This window comes from Natrix helvetica, assembly GCF_964273705.1.
Source record: "Natrix helvetica genome assembly, chromosome: 6".
Taxonomy (NCBI): Eukaryota; Metazoa; Chordata; class Lepidosauria; order Squamata; family Natricidae; genus Natrix; species Natrix helvetica.
The window spans coordinates 49,868,565-49,895,626 of NC_138553.1; the positions used below are offsets into that span (position 1 = coordinate 49,868,565).

At 45.1% G+C, this 27,062-nt stretch overlaps 1 protein-coding gene across 7 annotated transcripts in view; it reads left to right on the plus strand.

The window, feature by feature from the left end:
- TAFA2 (TAFA chemokine like family member 2) overlaps positions 1-27,062 on the plus strand; it is a 260,303-nt gene that overhangs the window by 35,667 nt on the left and 197,574 nt on the right. The window contains exon 1 of one of the 7 annotated variants that reach the window (XM_081956697.1): positions 14,099-14,197. The exons of the other annotated variants lie outside the window; for them this stretch is intronic. The gene's annotated coding sequence lies outside the window, so the exon portion shown is untranslated. Of the gene's footprint in view, positions 1-14,098; positions 14,198-27,062 lie in introns of those variants that run through there. 7 annotated transcript variants of the gene reach the window in all.

Genomic DNA, 27,062 nt, shown 5'->3' on the forward strand with positions numbered 1-27,062 from the left:
ATCCCAGGAGAGGCTTGCTTGCCTAGAGTTGCCAATTCTTTTGCCAGCCCAAGAAGAAGCTTCTGCTGCCACCTTTACAGGTGCTGCAGAGGTGCACAACTTTCCATTGGCTTTTCCCTCAATGGTGGTGGATCTGGATCTCAATGGCATGTGGTGGACCCGGCTGGTATCTCTCAAGCCTGGAGGGGGTGGGAGGGCTGCTTAGAGTGAATGAAGGAAGTGCATCCTCACCGCTGGCACCGGCACCAGGAGCACCCTTTGCTGCATTGTTTCACTGCCGCTACCAGGATTTTTCCTCAGGGCGATCCCAGGGCAGCTTGGCAAAGCAACTGCCCGCAGGATCTGAGGGGATGAGATGAGACGGGTCGGGACCTGATGCGCCCTTCCTGGCTGCCCACCCAGCAGCCTCCCCATCTCTTTCCTCTGTAACTGAAGAGAGAGAGCCCAGCTCAGCCAAGCTGCCTCTCCCCAAGCCAGAAGTAGTAGTTAAGAGCAGAGACCACGACGCTCCCCGGTGCAAAGGAGAAAATAAAGCTCCTTTTCTCAGGTGGTGTGGGGTGGAGTTTAAGGCTATCCCAGAAGGGGTGGTGGCCTGGTGCTTGCTGCTTCTTCTAGCTCAGGGAAAGACAGCTTGGCTGAGTCAGTCTCTCTCTCTCTCTCCCCCCCCCCTTGGGTGGATCTGGCGGGAGGAGCAGGCTTCCTTGCCAGGCTTGAGGAGTTAGGGAGGCGGAGCTGTTACCCGAGGGTGAGAGCAACCTCAGGCCATCTCTGGGTTAGGGTGGAGAGCCTCCTTCTCTCAATCTCCTGGTGCTGGAAGCATTCTTCTCTAGGCAGGGGCAAAGAAGAACAGCTGCCACCCTCCTCCTCCTCTGGCTCCTGCCCAGTGCTCTCTCTTCTCTCTCCCCTTTGCCTCCCCACACTTGTTTATCCATTCCAGAGAACTTGGGCTATGCCTCCCTCTGACTGGCCGCCTTCTCGCTCCTGAGTGAACTCTACCGTCCTCGGCTGTTGCAAAGAAGCAGTGGCTCTGGTTAGACCATGCCCACTTCATTCTCTTTGAGAGCCGCTTTGCACAAAGTGGCTCTCAAAGACAATGAAGCAGGCATGGTGCACCCAGAGCTGCTACTACTTTGCAACAGCTGAGGACCTCTTCCGCTTGGAGCTCCAAGCAGAAGAGGGGGAGCAGCTGCAATGCCAGCAGCTTCGGGAGGCTCCTTCCCTCAGTGGTTTGCTTTCTTACCTCTAGGGAGCTACACGGACTTTGTCCTTAAAGGCCGCTCCATGCCTTTTGATCTTTCTCTGGTGCAGAAAAAAGCGACCCTGTGAAGGGACTGAGCCTGCTGCTGAACTTGGAAGCCGGCTTCTTTTTCACCCAGCCATTGGCGCATGGCACCAAAACAACTTCTGGTCACTGCCGCCATCTTTGCCCATGCAAAGCTTTCTTTTCACTGGCTGGAGGACTTTTTGGTGCCCTGTGGCCAGGGGCTCGGTGGAAAAGAAGCTTCTGATTTTCTGGCACTCAAAGAGGTGGCTGAGAGGCTTCTTTGCCAGCTCCAGTCAGTTTGCCGTCTGATGGACATGTCAGACGATGAGCAAGTGAGCAGCGACCAGGGTACCGGTTTGGGGGTGTGGCCAGCCTGCCAGTCCTACTGGTTCGGAGAGCCAGGCACGATTTTTACTACCGGTTTGGCTGAATCCGTCTGAACCGATAGGAACCCACCTCTGAATAGAATAGATTAGAGTAGAATAGGCTGTGTGATTGGACACACAAAGAATTTGTCATTGGTGCATATGATCTCAGTGTACATAAAGAAAAAACAATATATTCATCAAGAATCATAAGATACAACACCTAGTGATTCTCATAGGATACTTATAAGCAATCAAATCATACTAGGAAACAATAAAAACAATATAAGTTGTAAAGATACAAGCAACATTGATATAGCCATAAGTGGGAAGAGATAGGTACTAGTAATGATGAGAAGAATAATAGTAATACAGTCTTAGTAGATAATTTGACAGTGTTGTGGGAATTAGTTGTTTAGCAGAGTGATGGCATTCAGGAAAAAACTGTCCTTGTGTCTTGTTGTTCTGGTGTGCAGAACCCTATAGCGTCGTTTTGAGGGTTGAAACAATTTTATGTCCAGGATGTGAGGGGTCTGTAGATATTTTCACAGCACTCTTTTTGACTTGTGTGGCATACAGGTCCTCAATGGAAGGCAGGTTGGTAGTAATTGTTTTTTCTGCAATTCTAATTATCCATTGAAGTCTGTGTCTGTCTTGTTTGGTTGCAGAGCCAAACCAGACAGCTATAGAGGTGCAGATGACAGACTCAATAATTCCTCTGTAGAACAGAATCAGCGGCTCTTTGGACAGTTTGAGCTTCCTGAGTTGGCACAGAAAGAACATTTTCTGTTGTGCTTTTTTGGTGATGTTTTTGATGTTAGGTATCCTTTTTAAGTCTTGAGATATGATAGAATCTAGAACAGTGATGGCGAACCTATGGCATGCATGCCACAGGTGGCACATGGGGCCATTTGTTAGAGCACGCAAGGCGTTACAGCTCCACCACGCATGCGCATGCTGGCCAGCTGACTTTGGCCTTCATTTGCAGCCATTTTTCGGAGGGTGAAAAACAACCCAACGCACAAACTGGAAGTTCGGGAAGGGGTCGCGGGCACATGTGGGGGGGGGGGTCGTGCACATAGAATTATGGGTGTGGGCATGCCCACGCACAACCCACCCTTGCTCTCCTCCCACTTTTGGCATGCGATGGCAAAAAGGTTAGCCGTCCATCACTGACCTAGAAACTTGAAGGACTCTACTGTTGATACTGTGTTGTCTAGTATTGTAAGAGGTGGTAGTATAAGAGGGTTTCTTCTAAAATCAACCACCATTTCTACAGTTTTGAGAGTATTTAGTTCAAGATTGTTCTGGTTGCACTTTCTAAACGCTGGAGTCTTGACTGGCAAAAAATTGTTAAGTTTCAAATATATTCACAAATACATAGTTTAAAGTGCTTTCATTCACTTGACTCACGCCGTGGGAGAGGCAGAATAATACATAGGCTTGAGGGAAATAACTTGTGACTACAGTAATTGCTTCTTTCTTGTGTGAGTCTGTCTTCTCATTAGAAGAATCAAGAGGAAGGCATAAATTGGAGAACAAGATCCTGCAAAAAGTTGTTGCATAAGTAAACTTAATGCGGCATTTTAAAAAAAGTGAAGCCTTAATACCAAATGCCTGAACAATTCTAAGCTGAATCAATAGTTTTAATACAGTGTCCAAACACTATTTACTTTAATGAGCAGTCTTGAGCATATAGGAGTAAAAAGAAAAGACCATATATTCATGCTCACATTCTACAATGTGTTTGTTATGATGCTCACAGCCTGGAAGGCTCACTCTCTTCTTCATTAACTTTGAATAATTTCATTTCACATCAAGCAGCTATTCAGCTTTGCATCATCATCACGATCAGTTCTTATTGTTTTGTGGGACAAGTTACTACCATTTACCATTTGTCAAATTTCTGCCTTGTTGGCTTGCTCTAGCCTCTGGGCTCCAGTCTCAAATAATTAACACTGGCCTAAAGGGATTGTTGCTAAATCCAGCAATTTATATGTATGCTGAGCTATTGTTTTTCTGTAAAAATCCTGCTGAATTAGTAGTACACAAATAGGTTGTCTTTCAGAATTATCCATCATCATCATCATCATCATCATCATCATCATCATCATCATCATCATTATCATCATCTCCTCCTCCTCCTCCTCCTCCTCCTCCTCCTCCTCCTCCTCCTCCTCCTCCTCTTCTTCCTCTTCTTCTTCTTCTCACAGAGAGAGCCAGAGATACAGAAACAGAGAGATAGAGAGAAAGACAGAGAGACGGAGGGAGGGAAGGAGAGAGGAAAAGGTGAACAACATTTGTACAGGACTTAAGTAGACATTGAGTATTTTATTTGAAAGTAATCTTCAACCAAGCATCTTTTTTTTGAAGTTCAAAATGTTTTTGTTGCATGCAGAAATATTTTCTCTCTCTCTAGCATTTTATTGATTTCATAAATGCAACACACCATAGGTTTTTTTATACATAGCATAAAGGTAAAGAACGATATATGCAGTGTTATCTTCATTTTAGATATCAAAAGGGTTTTGTGGCTCCTGGTGTTATTTAACAACCAGTTCTCTGCCTTAATGACTGGCTGGGTAGGTATAGGTCTTGTGACTGGGTGGGAGTGAGTGATGTCGAGTTGGCCATGCCCACTCAGGTTTTATGGCTGCCAGTGCTTTCTGTGGGAAACAGGTCCAAATGGCTCTTTGAGTGTTTACAGTTGCAGATCCCTGGTACAAGTGATACCTCGCTCAACTGTGAGAGAGATCTTGGAGTCCTAGTGGACAATCATTTAAATCTGAGCCAGCACTGTGCTACAGCTGCCAAAAAAGCCAATACGGTTCTAGGCTGCATTAACAGAGGGATAGAATTAAAGTCGTGTGAAGTGTAAATATCACTTTATAATGCCTTGTTAACATCACACTTGGAATACTGCATCCAGTTTTGATTGCCATTATGTAAAAAAGATATTGAAATTCTAGGAGGAGATAACTTATATGTAAAACCCAGTTTCAGAAAAAGCTAATGGAAGAAAGATTTCATACCAAGATAATAATTCCAATATATTGTGCTCATCTGTCTCAACTATATATTTCTTTGCTTCTCTGTTTCATCTGTGCTCCAAAATATACAGTACTTTGAAGAGCAGAAGTCTGATCCTAGCAACAATCCTACATTAGTGTTATTTTCAAATAGTTTAACTTCCACTGTGGATCAGAACCTAGTTAAGTTCAGTTGTTAATGGAAGAAATATATACTTTCTGAGCGTAATTGAGATGATGTTAATGATATGATTCCCTATCCATCACACTACCAGTATTGCCTAGTGTATTTTATTGATGGTATATTGAAATGACTTTGGGAGACAGGAGGAAAATCTGCACCTTAGGCAGTGGTCTGATAAAGCACCTCAGTCCAGAGGTTAAAAATGGAAAACATTTCAGAAGGGACTCTCCCTAGTTTTCTAGAAACTAAAAAGAGAGGAGAGGGAAATAGTTTCAGTCTTGCAAGATTCTATTTAATGTAATCTTACAATAAAGATAAATGATTGTCCTGGTTGGGATTCTTGTCTAAACTATTTTAAAAGGGTAAAACTATGAACTATTTTGCATCAATATCATATTATAATAACTCCAAATCTTCTTAAGTTGAATTATGTTTCAGTTTAGCACATAGTATTTTGGACATAACTAGGCAACCTGTGACCCATTGACTCATTGTTTCAGATATATTTCTTTACCTAAACAGAAAAGTAGAATGAACACAGACGGACAAAAAAGCAATGAGAGTGGGACCAATTTCAGACTTCCTGCTGGCTTCCCCAGCTTCCCCTTTAAGAAACTGGCAAGCAGCAATGGAAATGATAATCATATCTTCATGGTTTGATGTGATTGCGCGGCTGGCTGCCACGCGGCGACCTCGTCTGCTTTGGGAACCCTTGCAAAGGTGAGCCGGAGCTAGGCATCGAGACCCCCGCAGGGGTGAGCCTGACTGAGCTCGGCTATGGGACCCCCGCTGGGGTGCGCCTAGGTTAGGCGGGTCTGGTACTGCCAAGGAAGAACGGACTCCATGGTGTGTTGCAACGCACCAACCAGCTCAGCGAGATCAAAAGACCTTGACCGGCTGATTGAGACGGTATTTATTGAAAACATACAAAAGGTTTCTGTTTTACAGCGTGTTATTGCATGATTGGTTAAGATACTTGTTGCTGGGCAAGCTTGTTCATTTGTTACACATACTTGTTACTGGGCAAGCTTGTTCACTTGTTACAGAAAGATGTTACAGAAAAATGTTGCAGAGCAAAACCTTGAGCAGGCTTTGTGCAGGCTCAGCAAGAATGTAATATCTTTAATGCAGCTAGCAACTTTAAACATAATCGCTACATCTCCTCTGTTTTTACTTTATTAAAGCTGAAAACATGGAGCTTTTACGTCCATGGAGGTGAGTGCTATATCAGGTTGCGTGTTGCCCTCCGACCCCAGGCTTCCTGTGTTCGCACCTACCATTCTGTCAGCGTCATCTTCCGAATCGTTATCCAAGGAGAAATGTAGCAAGGGTTGCTTACTTTCATCTGTTGGTACCAATATACATGCATTATTCTCAAGCATCATATTAATTTGTGCAGTAGCTTTTGCTTCAGCAATGGCATTCAAACTACGCTTTATCATGAATACAAAAATAGGCAATAAGCAGGGTAATAGTATACATCCCATAGCAATCATTGCAACAAATATAAAAACAGCTTTTAAACCTGGGAATTTGGGTAAAATACCATCGAACATACCTCCAAAATCAAATCCATTCCATGTTTGTACAGGAACATGGGCAATTTTCATCATTTTGTCAGTAATTTCCTTAATTACTTTACCACTTTCATCAATTTCAATACAACAATTGGTTAAATTGAATTTTCCACATACTCCTCCTTCTTTAGCAAGCAGGTAGTCTAGTGCAAGTCTATTTTGCATTATGTATGTTCTAGATTTTACACTTTCTTTGGCTAATTGTGTCAAGCCTTTGACAGTCTCATTTGTTATTATTTCTACTACAGCTTGTAAACGAATAAGTCGGTTTAATAAGTAGATGGGTGTGCGGTATCCATACATACCATCTTCGGCCCATGTGGCAGGGCCGTATACTTGTATGATACGTTCAGCTGGCCATTCATCACTTCCCCATGTGCCTTGGTTCCCTCCACGACAACTTTATTTATTGAGGAAACAACATCCTTGCGCTTCCTGTGGTGGTTTCTTGTCGTAAACGGGGACCCCTAAGACTTGTCGTGTGTTTAGTGGGAGGAGAAAAAACCCAGGTCTAATAATGCCCAAGACACATGTTCCGCACCAATTAGCTGGGAGGTGTCCATAGGCCATTTTTCCACATATCCAATACAGCCCATCGGGTGCTAACCATGTGAGTGATTGATTGTTTGGGTTTGTCAAGAACTTTTTCATGTTTATAACTTTAAACAAAGCAGTTTCGTCTTGTCCAGCTGAGCTATTTTTTCCTGACCACCATATCCCATTTTCCCATTTCCCAGTACAAATTAAGTTCCCTACTTTTGTACATTTGGAACCAACAGGTCTGGAGAAGCAAACATTTCCCACAAGATTTGTTGTAAGAGTCCAGTCCCCATCTTTCCCTTGTGTGTATGACAAATTACCTAGCTTGTCCATTTCCATTATTTTAGAATAATTCAGTTCTTGGGCTTCCCAGGGCCATTTTCCCCCCATGTTGGTTCCCCCACATACAAAACAATTAGTAACATTCAATGTGTTAGCAATGTCCTCTGCCAGTTGGACAAAAGTGTTAGTAACATGTTGTGGTATTTCGGGGATATTCAATTTCTCAATTTCCTGATAAAATGACCAAAAAAGTCCTTTAGTTGTTCGCAGTTGCTTAGTTTGCTTGGTCACTGTCCAGCGTAACGCAATGTGTGGGTCTCTACCATTTACTTCTATGGCCAAGCCATATTCTACTTCCCATGTTTTGGTAGGTGTGCAGGTTATGGTAATTGGGTTGCACGAATTTCTTGGACACTTGCTGTTGGCTATGCCCGTTTCCAACTTGCATTTATGGTTTCCACCAGGTGGATCCCCTGACCACATGCTGACACAGGACCAATATGGACAAAAGCTGTTTGTGTCCCGGTCGGAGCAAGTCCTTTTGTCATTGTAGCACATGTATTTTCGTTGGAGCATGAGACTCCTTTCCCATTGTAATGTCCCACAAGTTGATTTCCAACAGTTGCGATTGATTGCTAAACAAGCGTCAAAACTGAGGCGGACTTGCGTGTTGAGGGATTTAAACTCAGTTTTGTTGAGTAATTCTTGTCTACCGCATTCAATGGTGTAAATGGACATTACATATGTAGTAACGGTTTTCGCTTCTTTTGGGTTGTAACATTGAATCTTGTTGTTAAGGGTACACATGTGATAAACAGTATTATTAACTCTACAAGTTGATGGACTAGTAATTTGACAATGTTCAGGTTTGATGGTATGATATATCAATGTCTTAGAGACCTTGCCACTGTGTATTGTGGTGGTGATGCAATCACTACAACTTTGATTGTTTGACGTAAGTGATGCAGCACGCCGAATTCGTGGGGAATAAGAGGATTGTTTCTGAAACAACAATAAGGTCAATCTGGCAGAAGTGGCAAGTCCTTTAACCATTTTGGTAATTTCACACTGATATAGTCCCAAATCTACTGCCTTAGGGTTTTTGACAGTCAATTGAGTAGTACGGAAATGAAATGTTTGTAAATAATGTTCTGAATCTTCAGGAAGCCATGTGTTGTTAAAAAACCATCGCCAAGAAGTACCTTTTTTCTTGATAGGAGATCGTTGTCGACAAGACATGGTGGGAGCATATGGCACTCCTTGTATGAAGGTGTAGCGTACCTGGTGTGTTCGTATGAGGGAATTGTATTTTGGAAAGTCAGGTGCATTTCGGTGAATTCTTGCTCCTGGGAGAGGCTCACTTACTCCTGGTACATAGTCTGGAATTTCTTTGGCTTTCCACAAACAAGTATTCACATCGCATGGCTCTGGAAAACAGCATGAAAAATGGCGAAGCAAAGTTCCTGAAGAGGGGTGTGAAGAGGTGTGGACAAGAGTCATCCAAGAAAGAAAAATTGAGGATAATGGAGGATAAACCACAGAGGGTGTTGAGTAGAGATAAACAGTTTGGTTAAAATAGGTGTTATTGGACAAAAACCCGATGCACGAGTAGGAGCCAATAGTTTGAGGAGTTACTTGTAAGGAAAGACGAACTTGACAAGAGTCATGATATAAGTATTGAATTAATATCAAAGGTTTTAAAGAAGGGAAAAGAAATTGGCCCTGATGCTGCAAGGCATAGGGGCAAGCAATGAGACGAGTGTCTTTGAACACAAAAGTCACATGAGTGTCAAGAGGTGCAAAAATCACCTGAGGGTGAGCAACAAATCGAGCAGAGGCATAAGATAACAATGAGAGAAAGAGTTTAAAGAAAAAGGAGTGATATGTCAGGGGGAGAAGAAAAGGCAGGGTCATCTTGATCTTCTTCGGGTATGCGATGATATGGACGAACACAACGAGCAGGAACCCAGAGAGTCTTGTCATCAATTTGTACCGCTGCGTAGCCTTTTCCCCAAGTGATCAATTGTGCCGGACCTTTCCACTGTGGATCCGGCAGTTGCCTGTAGTAAACAAGAGGTCGGGAGGCAGGGGGAGAGGAGGTTTAGAAAAGTGACGAGAGGCTGCAGAGGAGGCAGGTGTGCCAGTAAGGTTAAGAAAGTTGATAGTATAAAGACAAGTATTTAGAATGTTTTGCAACATCGGGAGATTGGGGGGGTGTAACCCTTTTGACCCCATATGCCGATCAAGAGCTAATTTCAAGGTTTTATTTGCTCGTTCTACTATTGCTTGTCCTTTTGAATTAAAAGGAATTCCAAATTTGTGAGTAATGGACCACCTATAGCAAAACTCAGCAAAGGCAGAGGAGGTGTAGGCAGGACCATTATCAGTTTTTTAAATTTTTGGACACCCCAATGCTGCAAAAGATCGAATACAGTGATTAATTGTTTGTTTGGTATTTTCACCCCTTTGCAGGGTTACCATAATAAAACCCGAAAAAGTGTCCACAGAAACGTGAAGGTATTTCCATGGGGCAAAGGGAGAATACTGAGTGACATCCATTTGCCAAGTTTCACAAGCCTCAGTACCCCTAGGATTTACTCCTTGCGGCATACTATTGGCTTGGAGACTACACGGGCATTGTTGAATAATGGCAGTTGCTTCTGCCATTGATATGCCAAATTGCTTCATCAAGGCCTTTTTATTTTGATGAAAAAAGGTGTGACTTTCACCTGCTGTCAATGGGGCAGGCTGAGGTGAAACAATAGTTAGAGGCATCATTTTGCAGGCCTCGTCTGCCATGTGATTTCCTTCAGATAGGAACCCAGGCAGATGCTGATGACTACGAATGTGTGCTACAAACAAAGGTTTAGTCCTTGCGTGTAGTGCTTTTTGCAATTGTGTAAATAATGTCAAAAGAGAAGGTGTTAAAGAGGGTGAGATATAGGCATCAAAAATGTGCAAAGTTAATTGAGCAACATACAGACTGTCTGTGATGATATTTAGAGGTTCGGAAGAAAATAATTCCAAAGCTAGAATAAAAGCTGCCAGCTCAGCCTGTTGTGCAGATGTTTGTGTATCAGTCAATTTCTTATGCCATATCTGTCGTGTATTCCAAGTACATGCACCATGATTTTTGGACCCATCTGTGAATACGGTTAACGCATCTTTAATGGGTTGTGATGTTATTGGTGTAGAAAATTGTATCAGAATGGTCTTAATAACTTGTAGCCTTGGGTCAGCTGGCAGATGACATGAAATTTGACCAGGCCATTCCGTGAGTGCATCTTGGAGAAGAGTAGAATTTTGAAAAAGAGGTTCCCATTGAGATAACTTGAAAGGGAGGTAAAGCGTAACAAAATCCATTCCCATCAAGGCACGGGTTCTTCTTCGTGCCTTTTCAATGAGCAAAGCCATTTGGGCTGCTCTGGGTGTGAGTGAGTTGCGAGGTGTATGTGCTAGATGTAACCATTCTAAAATATAAAGTTTGGGTTTTGGGATCAGCACTACTTGTATGATGATCCTTGTCAAGAGTTGAGGAGTTGCAAGAAGAGCTAATGAAAGGGGAGTGTGTGGGAGTGCTCTATCCACCCATGTAGTTTGTAATGTATGGTTGATCTTTCCCAAAGAATCAAGTTGCTGCTGATTCAAATGTATGGTATCAGAAGGATGTTTAAGGCCTACCAAGCCTTGAAACAGGGGGGAAAGGTCATTTGTAGAAAGGGATAAATAGGGTCTAGCCCAATTAAGAGTTCCCAAATACTGTTGTAACTGGACCAATGTGGGATCGGAGGAAAGTGTCAAACGTGGTAATGCAGGTGCTGCAGCAGATGCGATTACTTTATGACCTAAATATTGCATTGGATATTGGTGCTGAATTTTTTCTGGAGCTATGTGAAGGCCTGCTGGATGTAACAAAGATTGTAATTGAGGTAATGTTTTTGTTACTGTACCTTTAGGTCCTTCAGCTGCCAGCAAAATGTCATCCATGTAGTGGTAAATCAAAAATGTAGGGTGCTTGTGGCGAAAAGGTTGTAAAATTTTATCAACATAGTATTGACACATTGTGGGAGAATTCATCATACCTTGAGGTAGAGATTTCCATTGGTATCGAGCAGTTGGTTTAGAATTATTATATTCAGGTATGGTGAAGGCAAAAAGAAGTCTATCCTCAGGATACAATGGGATAGAGAAAAAGCAGTCTTTTAAGTCAATAACAACAAGATCAAAATCTTGTGGAATTAAATTTGGATTTGGGAGCCCACATTGAAGCGCTCCCATAGGTTGTAAAATCAAATTCACCGCCCTGAGATCTTGAAGGAGGCGATAGTTCCCATTTTTCTTTTTAATAACAAATACAGGTGTATTATAAGGACTGGTGGATGGTTCAATATGGCCTAATTGCAACTGTTCATCCACCAGTGCATGAAGGGCCTGTAATTTCTCAACGGGAAGAGGCCATTGATCAATCCATATTGGGGTGTTAGTTTTAAGCGAAAGCTTAAGAGAAAATAAAGACATAATGTTAAGGAATATTCAAAGTGGCATTAAGTTGAGAAAGCAAGTCACGTCCCCAAAGGTTAATGAACAAAGGTAGAACGTAAGGTTTAATATAAGCAGTAAGAGAAGAATGAGAAGTAGATGCAAAAAGCCACTTGGTGCTAACCTTGGCCAATTGGGCGCCGCCCACACCTTGCACTGAAGGAGAATCAAGCAAAGGCCAGGAAGAAGGCCATTCAGATTGTTGGATGACAGAGACGTCAGCTCCAATATCGACCAGTCCTGTAAAAGGACGTCCGTTAAGAGAAACAGTAAGCAGAGGCTTATTAGAATGGACAGGTTGATGTAGAGCATAGATGGAAGAAGTATCGGAAGAAGGAAGGATTAAAAGAGTTGCAACAATAGTATCAGCAGGAAGGTGAAAGCATCGGTCGCCGATGCCAGCGAGTGAAATGTTTTTTAAAGAGGAGGAATCATAAAGAAAAGGGGCGGCAATCACACCCTCAAGGATGAGGGTGGAGTTGGGCATGAGCAAAAGTGGCTGAGAAGGCGGAAGTGGTGTCAATAAAGTAACTGACAGCGGGAGGTTAAAGACTGAGCCAGGATCATCATAAGTAAATGCTTCTAAAAGCGCCACCGGATAGGCGGTGGGTAAAGAAAGCATGTCAGGGGACGGAGCATGCACCAAAGAGTGGCGAGAAGCAATAGACAAAATAGGAGGATCAGCCTTTGGAGTGGGGTTAGCTGAGGACCCCGAAATTAGTTTCCCGAGCGAGGATTTTCGGGAGGGGGATTAGTACGGCATTGCGAAGCCCAATGAAAGCCTTTGCGGCAGCGAGGGCAGATGGTTTTTGGCTTCGCCGCAGGGTTGGGGGGTTTACCCCGAGAGCCCCTTGGTTGGCCTCCACCGCCAGGCAAACGGCATTGATTTTTAAAGTGGCCAGGCTTTCCGCAATTATGACAATTGCCTGGGCGAGAGAGAGCGAGTGCATCAGGTGATGTAGCAGGGGGCGGGAGAGCAGTGGAAATGGAGGAGGAGATGGCCGCAGCGAGAGCGCCCATTTTATGAGACGTCGTACCAATGACACGACAAAGTTGCAAGAACTCAGCGATTGTCACGCCAGGTTTATTGGCGACAGATTGTAAAACTTTCTGACAATCCTCATTTGCATTAGAATAAGCCAATTTTATCAAAAGTTCTTTCCTCGCAGTATCATTATCAATTTGTCTTTCTAAGGCAGTCTGCAAACGATTAATAAAGGAAGAATATGATTCATGAGGTTCTTGCATAATTTTCAAAAAGGCTTGAGTGGCTGCAGTGGTAGAATCATCTACTCGTTTTAAAGCGGTCATGGCGAGTAAATGAGTCAAGGTGTGGGCGCGGTGAGGACTATTTTGTTGTTGAACAAGAGTGGAAAATGCGCCCGTGCCTTTAAGATGGTCTACAGTAACTTGAGCCGGAAGCCCTTTGAGGACTTCGGCTTCAACCAATTTTTCATATTCAGACAACCAGACAACATATTGAGCAGGAGTCATCAACATAGAGAACAAAGTTTTCCAATCATACACAAGCATTGCCGTGGTGGCAGACACAAGAGAATCTAACAAGCCTTGGGTGTAACGAGACTGTAAACCATAGGCATTAACTGCTTCTTTTAGATTTTTTAAAACACGCAGTTCAATGTTGGAATGGACAGGGGGGCCGGGGGCGCCCGGCACAAAGGTAAGAGGATAGGCGGTAGGGAGATCGGAGGAGTCAAGGGAAAAGGAACGGGAACGGAGAAGGGAGGAAACGTGACCGCCCTGGGAGGGAGAGGGGAGGCAAGGGGCAGAAGAAGGAGAAGGGTGAGGAGGAGGGTAATCGGGAGCCGTAGGTGGGGGATAGGGAGGGGGAGGATCAACAGTTACAGGAGCATACAAAGAGTGTTTTTCAGAGGAGGAAACAGAAGGGGGGGGTGTGGGAGAAGGAAGTGAATCCTTGGGATAGACAGTATTGAGGGCTGCCATAACGGCGCGCCAAGAAGACATAACACCAAAGGGAGCACGAGGAGGAGAGTGAAAGTAAGAGCCGAGGCGTTCCCATGTGGAACGTTTGAGAGTTCCAGTGTCGGGATAACCCGGGCAGTGTTGATAGACATAAAAAAGAAGTTGATCAATATCAGATTTAGAAAGAGGATAGACAGTGGTGCCGTTAAGTTTTTTTGCAAACTATTGGCCTTCTTGATTAAAAGTGAAAGTTCATCCCGATGAGCGGTATGAGACTTTGAGAGTGAGGTGCCCATAACTTACGATGCGCTTGCCCGCCAGGTGCGTAAGATGGGAATCAAGGCGCCGAACGCGTAGACACGGGACTCGGCGAGGGACGTCCGAAGGCAATTCGAACCGTCGGGGTCACCAGTTGTGATTGCGCGGCTGGCTGCCACGCGGCGACCTCGTCTGCTTTGGGAACCCTTGCAAAGGTGAGCTGGAGCTAGGCATCGAGACCCCCGCAGGGGTGAGCCTGACTGAGCTCGGCTATGGGACCCCCGCTGGGGTGCGCCTAGGTTAGGCGGGTCTGGTACTGCCAAGGAAGAACGGACTCCATGGTGTGTTGCAACGCACCAACCAGCTCAGCGAGATCAAAAGACCTCGACCGGCTGATTGAGACGGTATTTATTGAAAACATACAAAAGGTTTCTGTTTTACAGCGTGTTATTGCATGATTGGTTAAGATACTTGTTGCTGGGCAAGCTTGTTCACTTGTTACACATACTTGTTACTGGGCAAGCTTGTTCACTTGTTACAGAAAGATGTTACAGAAAGATGTTACAGAAAAATGTTACAGAGCAAAACCTTGAGCAGGCTTTGTGCAGGCTCAGCAAGAATGTAATATCTTTAATGCAGCTAGCAACTTTAAACATAATCGCTACAGTTTGACTGTGGTGGTGTGGCACTGTGGCAGCACTGATGTGGCCACAATGTTCTCACATTTCAATCCCATAGAAATCATGGCTCCTGGATTTTTGATGCACTCTTTGAGGTAATTGATTCAAAACCTGTTTCCCCATAATGCATAGTTTCACCGAATTGAAGCTTACAAACCAAAATCCACAAGGGTTTGAGTAGTGTATAGATTTCATAGATTTCTCATCTGTATCTCTACCTTATTCAATAAAACTATAGAAGAGCTGGTTTTAAACTATGGTTTGATGCCTGGTTTACTTGCAGGACCACATCTTCCTATCAGAATGGGCCATGTTTATCATGCCAGCCTGCATTGCCAGGAGAAGCAATTGGTTGGTCCCCATGAAGTACAGAAATATTATTTTTTGCCATTAGGGCTGGCCCTCTGGAATGACTTCCTGTTGGAAATTTGTTGGTCTCCAACATTGCCTTTCAGAAAAAGTTGAAGATTGTCCTTTTGTGGAGAGCTTTTGGGGACTGACAGCATGTACAGAGTGGTGTTTCCCCCCCCCTTTTTTTTTTCCTTTTTTTCTATGCCTATGTCTTGAAGAATATATGGGAAGAAAAAGCAAATACTCTATAAAAGCTTTTAAAATGATTTTACTTGCAGATGTATGGAAAGAGATCAGTCTGTTGGTTGCTATCACCTTGTGTTTTAATTTTAGTCAAGGGTAATTTATATTTTAGCTTCTAATGTGCTAAATTAATGTGTTAAAGTAATATGCTAATGTGGTATATATTTATTTTCATGCCTTTGAGTCATTTTTTTAAAATTCTTGGCAACTGCCTTGACAAGTCCCTGAAGTTTTCTTGGCAAGATTTCAGAAGTGGCTTGTGATTGTCTGCTTAATAGGAAGGACTGTGAAAGGGAGATTGACTCAAGGTTATTCAGCTGGTTTTGTACCTAGGGCAAGACTAGAACTAATTGTCTCCTGGTTTGTAGCCTGCCACTTTAGAAATTGGCTTTCAATTTATATTGGATTAATATCTTATCAGTCATATCCTTATATCTTTCATTCACCAATATGGCATTTAAATCCAGTAATTCTAAATAAATCAAATGTTGTTGAAAAATATTCTAATTTTTTTGAATAAAATTGGATCATCTAAAGCAGCTACAGTATTTAGGATGCAATAAAGCCTAGCTTCCTGGGATAATGTATCAAATAATATTTTATATTTAATAAGAATTCAAAACATACTGTTAGCCTGTAGATTAAGTCAGGAAGCAGAGTCCATAGAAGACCATACATTTATCTAATTATAGAAAAGGTTTCTAAAACTGTTTGGTATATGGAGCTTATTATACAAGAAGATAAAGGATTAAAAATAATTCCAACATTTAATGTATAAAAGAGAACATTTAAAAATGGGAAAAGTATATTTATGTTTATGTTTATGTGGTAGGGTTAGGCTGGCCCAAAGTCCTTCAACTGATTTTCTTGCCTAAGGCAGGGCTAGAACACATGGTCTCCTGGTTTCTAGTCTGGTACCTTAAATATTGGCTAGTAAATAATTGACAAATTTATATTGTAATGAATAGAAATTTCAGAGCTTTTAAAAAATTCTGTTTACTATATGTGTGATATTATTAGTAAAAAAACTCATTAATTAAACTTGAACTAATATGGAAAGATGTTACACAAAAGCCTTAAGGAAATAGAATGGGGAAAAAAGGAAGGTTCTAGTTTTCTCTTGGTTGCCAAATTTTTTTTTTAAAAAACTATTTTAGATATGATATATGATTTCCTGGACGATAGGACATATAAGGAAAAAAGAATTGTTGGAATGCTTACAAAGATCCAAACAGGTAGTGCAGGTAGTTGTATTCCCTCTTCTATGGAAGCAGAAATCGGACTTTGAAAAAAAATAGGATAGGAAGACTATTGATGCTTTTGAACTATGGAATAGAAAAAAGCTCTTGGTAGTAATATGGATAGCTCCAAAAGAAACAAATGGCTCATTGAACAAATCAATCCAAATTTTCAGTTGAGGCACAAATTACCAGATGCAAATCACTTTCTTCAGATACATTATATGAAGACCTAGTTCTCTTCCAGGGGTGGGTTTCAATTTTTTTTACTATTGGTTCGGTGGGTGTGGCTAGGTGGGGGGCATGTGACTGAGTGGGCATGGCCAACTTGACATTACTCACACACACTCAGTCACATGAGTGTGACCTACCAAAAACAGTGGTGAAAACTTTTAATTGGAAGGGGCAGGCCGGGGCTCACCTGGACAGCGCTGAGGGCGATCTGAGCAGCCTGCTCTTGAAGTGGTGGCTGATGGGCTTGATCCTGGGCTCTTGCTCATATGCGTGGGATGCTCTGTTTGCTCTGTCTGCCTGAGAGACAGAGCCCAGGGAGGAAGGAAATGGCCGTTCAGACGGTCTCGGGGCTCCGGAGCTCATCGTTGCATATCACCCTGAAGAGCGAGGGGGTCTGTTTTTCTTCTGCAGCTGTGATGGCTGGGCCGGGCCGGGCCGAACAAACAGTCCAAGAGAACACAAGAGGAGCACTACGCCACACCTGTCTGCCGACCACCTCCGGCAGCTCCTCTGGGGGAAGGGAAAGAGGAGGGAGATGACAGGAAAGGGAGAGAGAGCAAGAGAGAAAGACTGGGAGGAGGGAGGGAGGACTGAAGGGTGCTTGTGGGGCTTGTTTGTGAATATTAATGTGGGTGCTCTGAGTGGAGACAGACAGCCCAGAGGAGCTGAAGCGACCACCCCAGTTCCCTCTGGGCAAATGAGGTGTTCTCTTGCTATAACTTTCAACTACTGTGACCCAGCAGCTGCATGGAAGGCTGGCATCAGGAAAACCCTCCCTGTTTAGTCCTCTACAGAGCAGGAACCTCCCACCCACTCTACTGAAGCATGAGGCAGAGGGCTTCTCTCACCTCGCCTCGGCTGGGCAAGGCTTGAGTCCACCCACAGCAACTCCCTAAATTCCCGCAGCCAGCACAGTGGGGAAAGAGAGAAGGAGGAGCCCAGCCGTGCTTAATTTCTTTGGCTCATTGGCCGGCCCTCCGCTGCTGTCTTGCGTTGAGGCGCAAGTCTTCGCAACTGGGAAGCTGAGCTAGTTGTTTGGCGGCGCCTTAGCCTGATGAGAACTCTGGGCTGGAATGTGGTGGTTGGGGGATGGACCAGAAGGCGGAGTAGTGGTCCCGAACAAAAGGCGTTCGAGGGAGGCCTGAACCACAAACCAGCCAACCACAGTTGAGCCCACCGTTTTCTAGGAACAGAGCTAGTGTGGTTCGTCTGTGCTACGGTCAAACTGGAGGAGGCGGCGATGGTTGCGAAGCCTCGGGGCTCACAATCCCTGCCTCCTTGAGCTCAGGTGCAGCTGGAGCCAGAAGAGCACCCTGCACACATGGGCTACTCTGGGAGCCCCGAGGCTTCGCAACCACTGTGTTGAGTTGACTTCTGCTCTTGGCCTCGAGTGGACTCCGAAGCAGAGTGGTAGGCGCTCTTGACATCACATCCAAGCTCCTCCTGCGCATTACCCTTTCCAACTCTTTTACTCCCCCATTTTTTCTCCCCCAAACAAAACATTTCCGCTGGAGAGAGTCGGCCGTAAATTTAACCGTGCAGGGCTGGGAGGAATGGGAGAGGTCAAGAGCAGAAGTTGACTCACCGCTGCTGGAGCAGCGCACAAAGGTTCCTCCTCCTCCATTTCCCTGCTGCACTGACCGTGCCTTCCGTGCAGCTGTTGGGTCGCAGAAGTTTAAAGTTATACCAAGCGAGCACCTCGTTTGCCCAGAGGGAAGAGGGGCGGTCGCTTCTGATCCTCTGGGTTGTCTGTCTCCGCTCAGAGCATCCACGTTAATATTCACAAACAAGCCCCATTTGCACCCTTGGCCCTCCCTCCTCCCAGCCTTTCTCTCTCACTCTCCCTTTTCTGGTCATCTCCTCCCTCTCCTGCACTTCTCCCTCCTCTCTCCCTTTTCCCAGAGAAGTTGCCAAAGGAGACCAGCAGATAGGTGCGGTGCTCCTCTTGAGTTCTCTTGGGCTGTTTGTTTGGCCTGGCCTGGCTTGGCCGGCCATTATAGCTGCGGAAGAAAACACCCCCTCACTCTTCAGGGTGAGACGCAACCATGAGATCCGGGAGCCCTGAGGCTTTGCAACCACCACCTCCTCCAGCAGAGCACCCTGCACACTTCCCGCTCGGACGCAGCCGGAGCCAGCCGAGTGCCATGCGCACATGGGCCACTCTGGGCACTTTTCAGGCACCCAGCTTGCCTGGCTGTCCCTGTGCCCATTGCAGCTGCAATGGTGGCAGCTTTGGGAGGTGCTGGCCGGCGGGGAGGCACAGGCGAAGGCTAACCCCCCTGCAAAACATGGGAGGCTCCTCGCACTTCTTCGACTCGTCCAGTTGCAGATGAGCCTGCTGCCCTGAACTGGCGGACAGAGGCACTGCAGGGTGCGGCTGGGAGTGCGCTAACTTTGCCCTCCCTGCTGCCACTTGCGGCTCAGGACACCAGACTCAGCTACAGCCTGGAGGAGCTGAGGAAATGCAGGGAGCCTCCCACGTGTTGCAGGGCCAGCCTTCGCCCATGAGATAAAGCAGCCCCTGCCACCAAGGGCGAAAGGGAGCTTCTTTCCTGCCCTCCTGCAGTGTTAGTCCGCAGTCTCTCCCCGAGCCAGAAGAAGCAGTTAAGAACAGAGACTGCCACACTCCCCGGAGCGAGCGAGAAAATAAAGCTCCTTTTCTCACATGCTGTGGGGTGGAGTTTAAGGTTATCCTGGAAGGGGTGGCGGCCTGGTGCTTGCTGCTTCTTCTGGCTTGGGGAGAGGCAGCTCGGTTGAGCCAACATTCTCTCTCTCTCTCCTTCCTTGGGTGGATCTGACAGGATTCAGGGGTCTTCCCCAGGGGAAGGAACAGAGTGTCCCTCCTGCACTTTTGGCATGCTCTGTTCCACCATGCGAGGATGCACGCACTCTTGGAGTTGCCGAAGCAGGTGGGAGGGAGGGAGCCACCTGGGTGTGAGGAGCTCTCCTTCCCTCAGTGGTTCATTTTCTTACCTCTAGGTGGCTACGCTGGCTTTGTCCTTAAAGGCTGCTCCACGCCTTTTGATCTTTTTCAGGCATGGAGAAAAGCATCCCTGTGAAGGGACCGAACCTGCTGCTGAACTTGGAAGCCGAGAGGCTTCTTTCCCACCCAGCTGCTGGCGCAGAGTAGTGCAAAAGCCTCCGGTTGCTGCCGCCATCTTCACTCATGCGCAGCTTTCTTCTCACTGGCTGGAGAACTTTTCAGCACCCTATGGCCAGAAGCTGGGTGGAAAAGAAGTCTCTGATCCTTCAGCACTCAAAGAGTCCAATGGATGCAGATGGGTGACCAAGTGGTGACTGGGGGACTGGTTCAGGGGTGTGGCCAGCCTGCCGTTACTACCGGTTCAGAGAGCTAGCCCCGATTTTTACAACGGTTTGGCTGAACCGGTCCAAACTGGTAGGAACCCACCTCTGTTCTCTTCAGAAGTCTGTAATTCTGGAAAAGTTAGGAGAGAAAAAAAGATGAGCACCAGCCAGGTAGATCAGCTCAATTATGGAGTACATCACTGGAAAATTTGAAGGATCATGTTCTGGACAGATTGTCATGAAATAACTTTATGTAGTCACTAAGAATTGATACTATTGGTTGGTACATGATCAAACTACATTTTTCTAGTTTCATAAGAATGGTTTTGTAATTATATGTTATTAATGCAGCCAAATCAATATGAACTTCAATTTCTTGCCATGGAGCAAATCTATTTTGAGCCATAAGCATGTCTGTAAATATAAAACATCTTCACATACTGTGAGGCATAGACAAATGTGTAATGTGATTGTATAATTGGGACTGTTTATACACTGATATCAGGTACATTATGCTAGGCCATATTATGATAGAATGATAGACTTACAATGATTGGGTTGATATAGCCAAATATATGGTCTGTTTATTGAAAAAGTTGTAGTTGCTTGACATCAAATCACAAGCAAATTGCATTGTTAATTTAGCTTTATATGTGACGCCAGTACCTTTAGGGCTCTACATTTTCCACAATTGGAATTCTGCCCTTCTGGTCATATGTATTTATATATTTCAAAAGGTTAATGTTGTTTTTTGAGGTACTCATTCTGTTGAATGTGGTCCTGAATCTGTCTCCACATTTTGTCCAAAAAACAAACCCTAAATTTACTGGATCTTGATTTAATGATCCTGGCAGTGGACAAAATATGTTTATCATTTTATACATGAGTAGAATCTATTCACCAGTTTACATTTCAGTTTAACAATAATGTTTTACCCGATTAGTTCATTAAATCAAGAATTAACTGTACTTTAATTTTCTTACTCAAGGATTCAAATGTTAACTTTGCTTGAAAGTGATTGTCCCATATCTATAAAAGCATTCTATTTAAAGTGTTGGATGCATTGCATGACTTTTATTAGGTGTTTCAGATTTGATTTGGAAGAAATGCTTCAGAACACATGTCAATGTGAATGAAGGGCAAGTCTTAGACTAATTAGAGAAACTGTCTGTTTGCAGGATAGCCTGTGATCATGGAAACAAACACAGCAGCTTTAATAAATTAGAGAGAATTGCTGTAGTCATGCTCTGTTGGGTTCTGTAGCACCTCTTTCAAACTGAATGTGAAGACCATCACTATTATTGAATTATAGCAGACAAAATTTTGCTTACTATAGTTAGAATTAAAATGTCACCACACAATAAATATAAATATATGTGTGTATTATAATCTGTTTTGCTTTTTATATATTCCAAATGAACCTGCCAGTAACCATTTTTGCTCACATATATGCAGAGCAATGAGTGCAGATTTGTTTCTGATGTTGGTGAATAAATGTGCATATTATTAATTCAATCTTTGTAAAATTAAGCAAGTCTCTCCTCCCCCCACCCCAAATAAGTAAGCACTGTCAAGCACTGGGAAAATCAGGAGATTCGGGTAGTGTAAGGTGGATTGGAGTTAGATCTCTTGTGGGCACTCAGTGATTTGTGACTTATAATGCATTTGACGCCTCCCTCGGACTCAGCCTACTCATCTCCTACAAGCACAATCATTTAATGTACAATAGTTGTAAAAATAGGCCCTTACACAGTCTTGACATGGGTACAGTAGTTACACAACCTGCTCTGTTAGCAGTGCTAACATAGAGTGAATTAATTACATTATACCAACAATAATAGTTTGTGTTTTCAGCTCAGTAAATATGATGTATACAAAGCGGGAACAGTGTTCTGAAGTAAAAAGAAGCATTTGCCTCTCATTCAACAAATTAAAATTATTGTTCAACAAAATTTGGAATTTCTAGAATGGTTCCTATTTGGCTGTTCATGATTGTAGTTTTGTAATCACAGACAGCAAATAATCACACTATTGTCAGGCTTGCAGTCATATTCCTTGCTGGATCTTTGGTCTGCAACACTCTCTATTATTTTGCTATGCTGTTTCATTAGTGGGGAATTGGGAGGGGGAATAGTAAGGAGTAGAATGTATTGTTGTCAAAATAAAATTCCTTTCTAGAAAGCCAAGGTCATCTTTTGTTCTCCATAGTGGTGGAGGTAGCATCCAGGCTGGGTTGCCTTCATCCACTCATTGCGAGCACTGAGCCTGACAGTTAATTGAAACCATGCCCCCTGTCACTAGGTAAAGCCCAGTTCCAACTCAGCCCTCAATGAGGAGGATGCATCATCGCTTTGTTCTGGACTAATAATTGAAATATTGTTTGTGAGTAGGAGAATTACTTTCTTGTTGAGAATGTCCCTGAATGGCTTAAGCTCCTTTTAGGAGCAGAAGCCTCGTTGGTCTGTGCCTGTAAGCTCCCTTGGGGGCATAAAGGCTTCATAAGGCAGTGGCTGTGTAAAAACCGATCTTTGTTGGCTGGCAATGTAGCGAGGCTTGAATAGCCTAGGGGCTGCGAAACTAACTGCTTGAAAGAAAAGCCGCTGTTGCCGCTCTCATTGTCAGCTTCGTGTTGGCTCCCTCTAATACTTGAAACTTGTTTGACAGCCAGACTCAGTGTAACACTCCGCTGCTCCTGTTATCAGTAGAGTGGCGAACCGCAGTAGATATAAATTCCAGAAGTTTTGGACTACCACGGAGCCACCCGGGCCTCCAAAGCGAGGAATTTCATTGTGAGGAGCGGCGCGTCCCTCAGCGAGTCACCTAGCTTTAATCCGCACAGAACTGTTAAAAAAGGCATGAAGTGCCATTTTCCTTTGTATTTTCACGCCTTTTCCCCCGATCCAAAATGGCGGCCACCACTTCAACTGAACCATCGGTCACTGACAGTGTCATCGTTGAACCAGCTCAGAGCTCCCAGATGATGGCAGAGCAGGGAGGTCCTCAATCACCCCCCCCCCAAACCTTCCACTTCTGACTCTGCTGACACTGCAAAAGCTCATAAAAAGTCTATGAAATCCACAGCCAGGGCTAAAAAATCTAAAAAGCCTGGCAAGCCGGTTTCCAGTTATGAAAAAAGGAAGGAAAAAGCCCTGGAGCAAATTCACAAAAAGGCTGCATCTAAAGAATCTTCCACCTTGCACACCACTGATGCCCCACAACTGGCCCAGATGCAGCTGGCCTTGCAGCTCTCTCCTGGGGACAGGCAGGGAGGCTTCCCTTAACCCTCTCTTTCCTATTGATACTTCTGGCATTTGGGGGCCAGCGCAGGAGGTCAATCCCCCTGCACCTTCTACAACTCACATCGTGCCTCCTAATTGCCAAAGGATGGACACCATACCATCTACTTCGAATGCACCGCCTGCCTTATCAGGCATTAATCAGCCTAACCCTCTTTGCATGATAAATTTTCAGGACATAATTGCAAATGCAATTTCCTAGGGAATAGCAGCTGGCTTGCAGCAGAGGGACCCTCAACCCCAAAAGCAAACCACACAAGCACCAGTTTCTGAATGGCCAATGGTGCCTCTAACTCCTTTGCCTACAGCGAGTATCTCCACACCGCATGAAGAGTCATCAGCTGATTCTTCTGATTCTAACGAAGGAGAAATCAAGGAAGCTGAATTGTCAGAAGATAAGGGCAGGGAGCCAGACCAGAAGTCTTTCTCTGACCTCTTTCCTCCAACCCTGTTCCCATCACTGCTATATAAGGCCAAGATGGCCTCAAAATTTGGTTCCCAACCGATACCGACTACTCCTCGACCTACTGCTGTCTCGGCTGACACCCTTTTTTCTGAGCAGGAGACTCCATTGGAGATGATACCGACCCCCAAGATCTTCATTGATGTAGTCCAATGTCCAACAGCTCAACACGAGTGTCTGCGAAAGAAGATGTGCCTTATTTGAAGTCATTCACCCAACTAGCAAAGGTAGGGGTGTCACTGCGTTTATTTTGGTTTGCTAGCTGTGCTGAAGATTTACTGCGCAGGTCACAGTTCTTATCTGACAATGATTTACTGCGTATGCACTTTCACATTCCTTCTTAACTTTCACTTCTGATCTTCTGTTCGCCTGCCAAGGAGGCAGGCACATAGCTCTGCCAAGATGTAATTAATTCAGTTAGCAAGTTTGTATTTTCTTTTCTTTTATATTGAAGTGTTTTTATTAGATCATGCTTCAGGTTTATTTTTGCTTATTCAGAAGTATACTGCCAGGAAAAGCCACGATCCATCATTATTAATTACAAAGGTTTAAATTATATTCCTTGACACTGTTGGTTCCAGATATCGATACTCTGGTCACTGCCCTCTACACTTCGGCCAATATGCCAGGGGGTCCTGAAGATGCCCTAAAACCGGAGGACAAGAAAGCAGACCTCACCAGGCAGCACCTTGGGCAGTCCGGGCTTCGACCACTGCTTCATTCTTCACCTGCTCCTGTCTCCTATGGCTACAGGACCTGCAACAACATATACCAATCGCAGACCTACGCGCCCACCAAGATATCGCCAAACTGGTGGTGGCGGTACAGTTCACATCTGATGCAACCCTTACATCTGCCAGGTTTCCCTCCTGTACCATGGAGTCTTTTGTGGCTTCCCGCAGGCTGTTGTGGCTCCACCAGTGACAGGCAGATGTGTGCCACAAATGATGTTTGGCTTCGGCCCCTTTCAAGGGCAAATCTCTTTTTGGGGATGCATTGGATCCTTATCTCATCAAGAACAAGGACAAGAGAAAAGGTCTGCCTACTGCGCCCAGGAAGGGGTTTCCCTGCCCGGCACCATACCCCAGACGCTCTTCTTTTCATGGCCCTGATGGGGGGGATCGTCCTTTTGGAACCAGGATAATGGTTCGTCCTTTCGGGGGTGGATTATGGCACACAGGGGTACAGGCAGCAGGGGGGATATAGACAGCAGGTTCAGTCAAACCGCTACCAGCAGGGCAAATCCACCAGGTGCCCCTTTTGTGGTAGTGGGGGACGGTTCTACCGTCGGTCCTAATTTGCCGGCAGTTAGTTCTCCCATCGGAGGTAGATTTCAAGACGGAGTGGCTGTGGCTTCCGGCGCCCCGGTTCAACCAGGTGTTTCCATCTCTGGCCATTGGGGGCGTGCAACTAGCCCCTATGGAACAGGTGCGCAATTTGGGCGTCCTCCTGGATGCCCGGCTGTCCATGGATGACCATGTAACAGCCGTGGCAAGGGGGGCGTTCCATCAGGTTCGCCTGATGCGCCAATTGCGCCCCTTATTGGACCGGGATGCCCTACGCACAGTCACCCATGCGCTGGTGACGTCTCGCCTGGACTACTGCAATGCTCTCTACATGGGGCTTCCTTTGAGATGCACTCGGAGACTACAGTTGGTCCAGAACGCGGCCGCGCGGGTGATCATGGGGAGGACTAGATTCTCCCCTATAACACCTCTCCTGCGCGAGCTGCACTGGCTTCCTGTGGTCTTCCGAGTGCGTTTCAAGGTCTTGATTATGATCTTTAAAGCGCTCCATGGCACAGGGCCTAGTTACATGCAGGATCGCATCCTGCCCCACACATCCCTACGACCAATCCGCTCTCACAGAGAGGGACTTCTCCGGGTGCCGACCGCCAAACAGTGTCGGGGGGCGACACCCAGGAGCAGAGCCTTCTCTGTGATGGGCCCAGCCCTGTGGAATGACCTCCCCCGGGACATCAGGATTACTTCCGATCTCCGCTCCTTCCGTGTACAACTGAAAACCCACCTCTTCCAACTATCTGGCCTGGCTCAACCGTAATTTTCTCGTACTCCTCCTGACTGTCTGTTTTTTAACATTTTGAATTTGGATTGTACATGGGGTTTTGTAATTAGGGTATTTTAATGGTTTTTAATTGTCTATGTATTGTATCTGTTAACCTCCTCCGAACATGTGTGTCTTTGTACTTATGTATGTCATGGATTTATGTAAATGTTATATGTTTTTTACTCCATTGTACGCCGCCCCGAGTCCTTTTCGGAAAGGGAGCGGCTAATAAATTTAAATTATTATTATTATTATTATTATTAGATTGGCCTTTTTCGCCGATCAATGGGATAAGACCACCTCCGATGATTGGGTTATTTATTTATTTATTTATTTATTTTATTGAACTTATTAGTCGCCCCCTCTCCCCACAGGGACTCGGGGCGACGTACAGAGCAATAATCAAGATAGCACCATATATCGTGCAGAGGAGGTAAAAATAAGTCCATAAATAAGCATACTTACAAAGTTTAAAACCCAAAAATATTAAAAACAAAATTTCCCATTATAAAATGACCTGGGGTGGCAAGATTGTAACGTTATGCCAGGCCGGCTTGACAAAACAGGTAGGTCTTCAGCTTCATACGGAAGGAGCGAAGATCGGTTGTTGTCCGGATGTCTGGGGGGAGGTCATTCCAAAGGGTAGGGCCCACCACAGAGAAGGCCCTACTCCTGGGCACCGCCCCCCGGCACTCTCTAGAGGACGGCACCCGGAGTAGCCCCTCCCTGTGTGAGCGAGTGGGTCGCAGGGATGTATGGGACAGGACGCGATCCCGCAGGTAACTAGGCCCTGTGCCATGGAGCGCTTTGAAGATGGTAACCAGTACCTTGAAGCGCACCCGGTAGGCCACAGGAAGCCAGTGCAGCTCGCGCAGGATAGGTGTTATATGGGAGAATCTCGATCTCCCCATAATAACCCGCGCGGCTGCATTCTGGACCAACTGCAGTCTCCGGGCGCACCTCAAGGGGAGCCCCATGTAGAGAGCGTTACAGTAGTCCAGGCGGGTTAGAGGTACCGTTCGCTCAGGGCTTGCCCTGGAGTTCATCTCCAACCCCCCCAAGGCTCTTCAGGGCCTGCCCGTTGTCTTTACTTTACTTTACTTTTATTTAGATTTTTATACCGCCCCCTCTCCCCAAAGGGACTCGGGGGGGGGGTGTACAGTCAAATAAAAACACATCAATAAATAGAAAATACAAACACA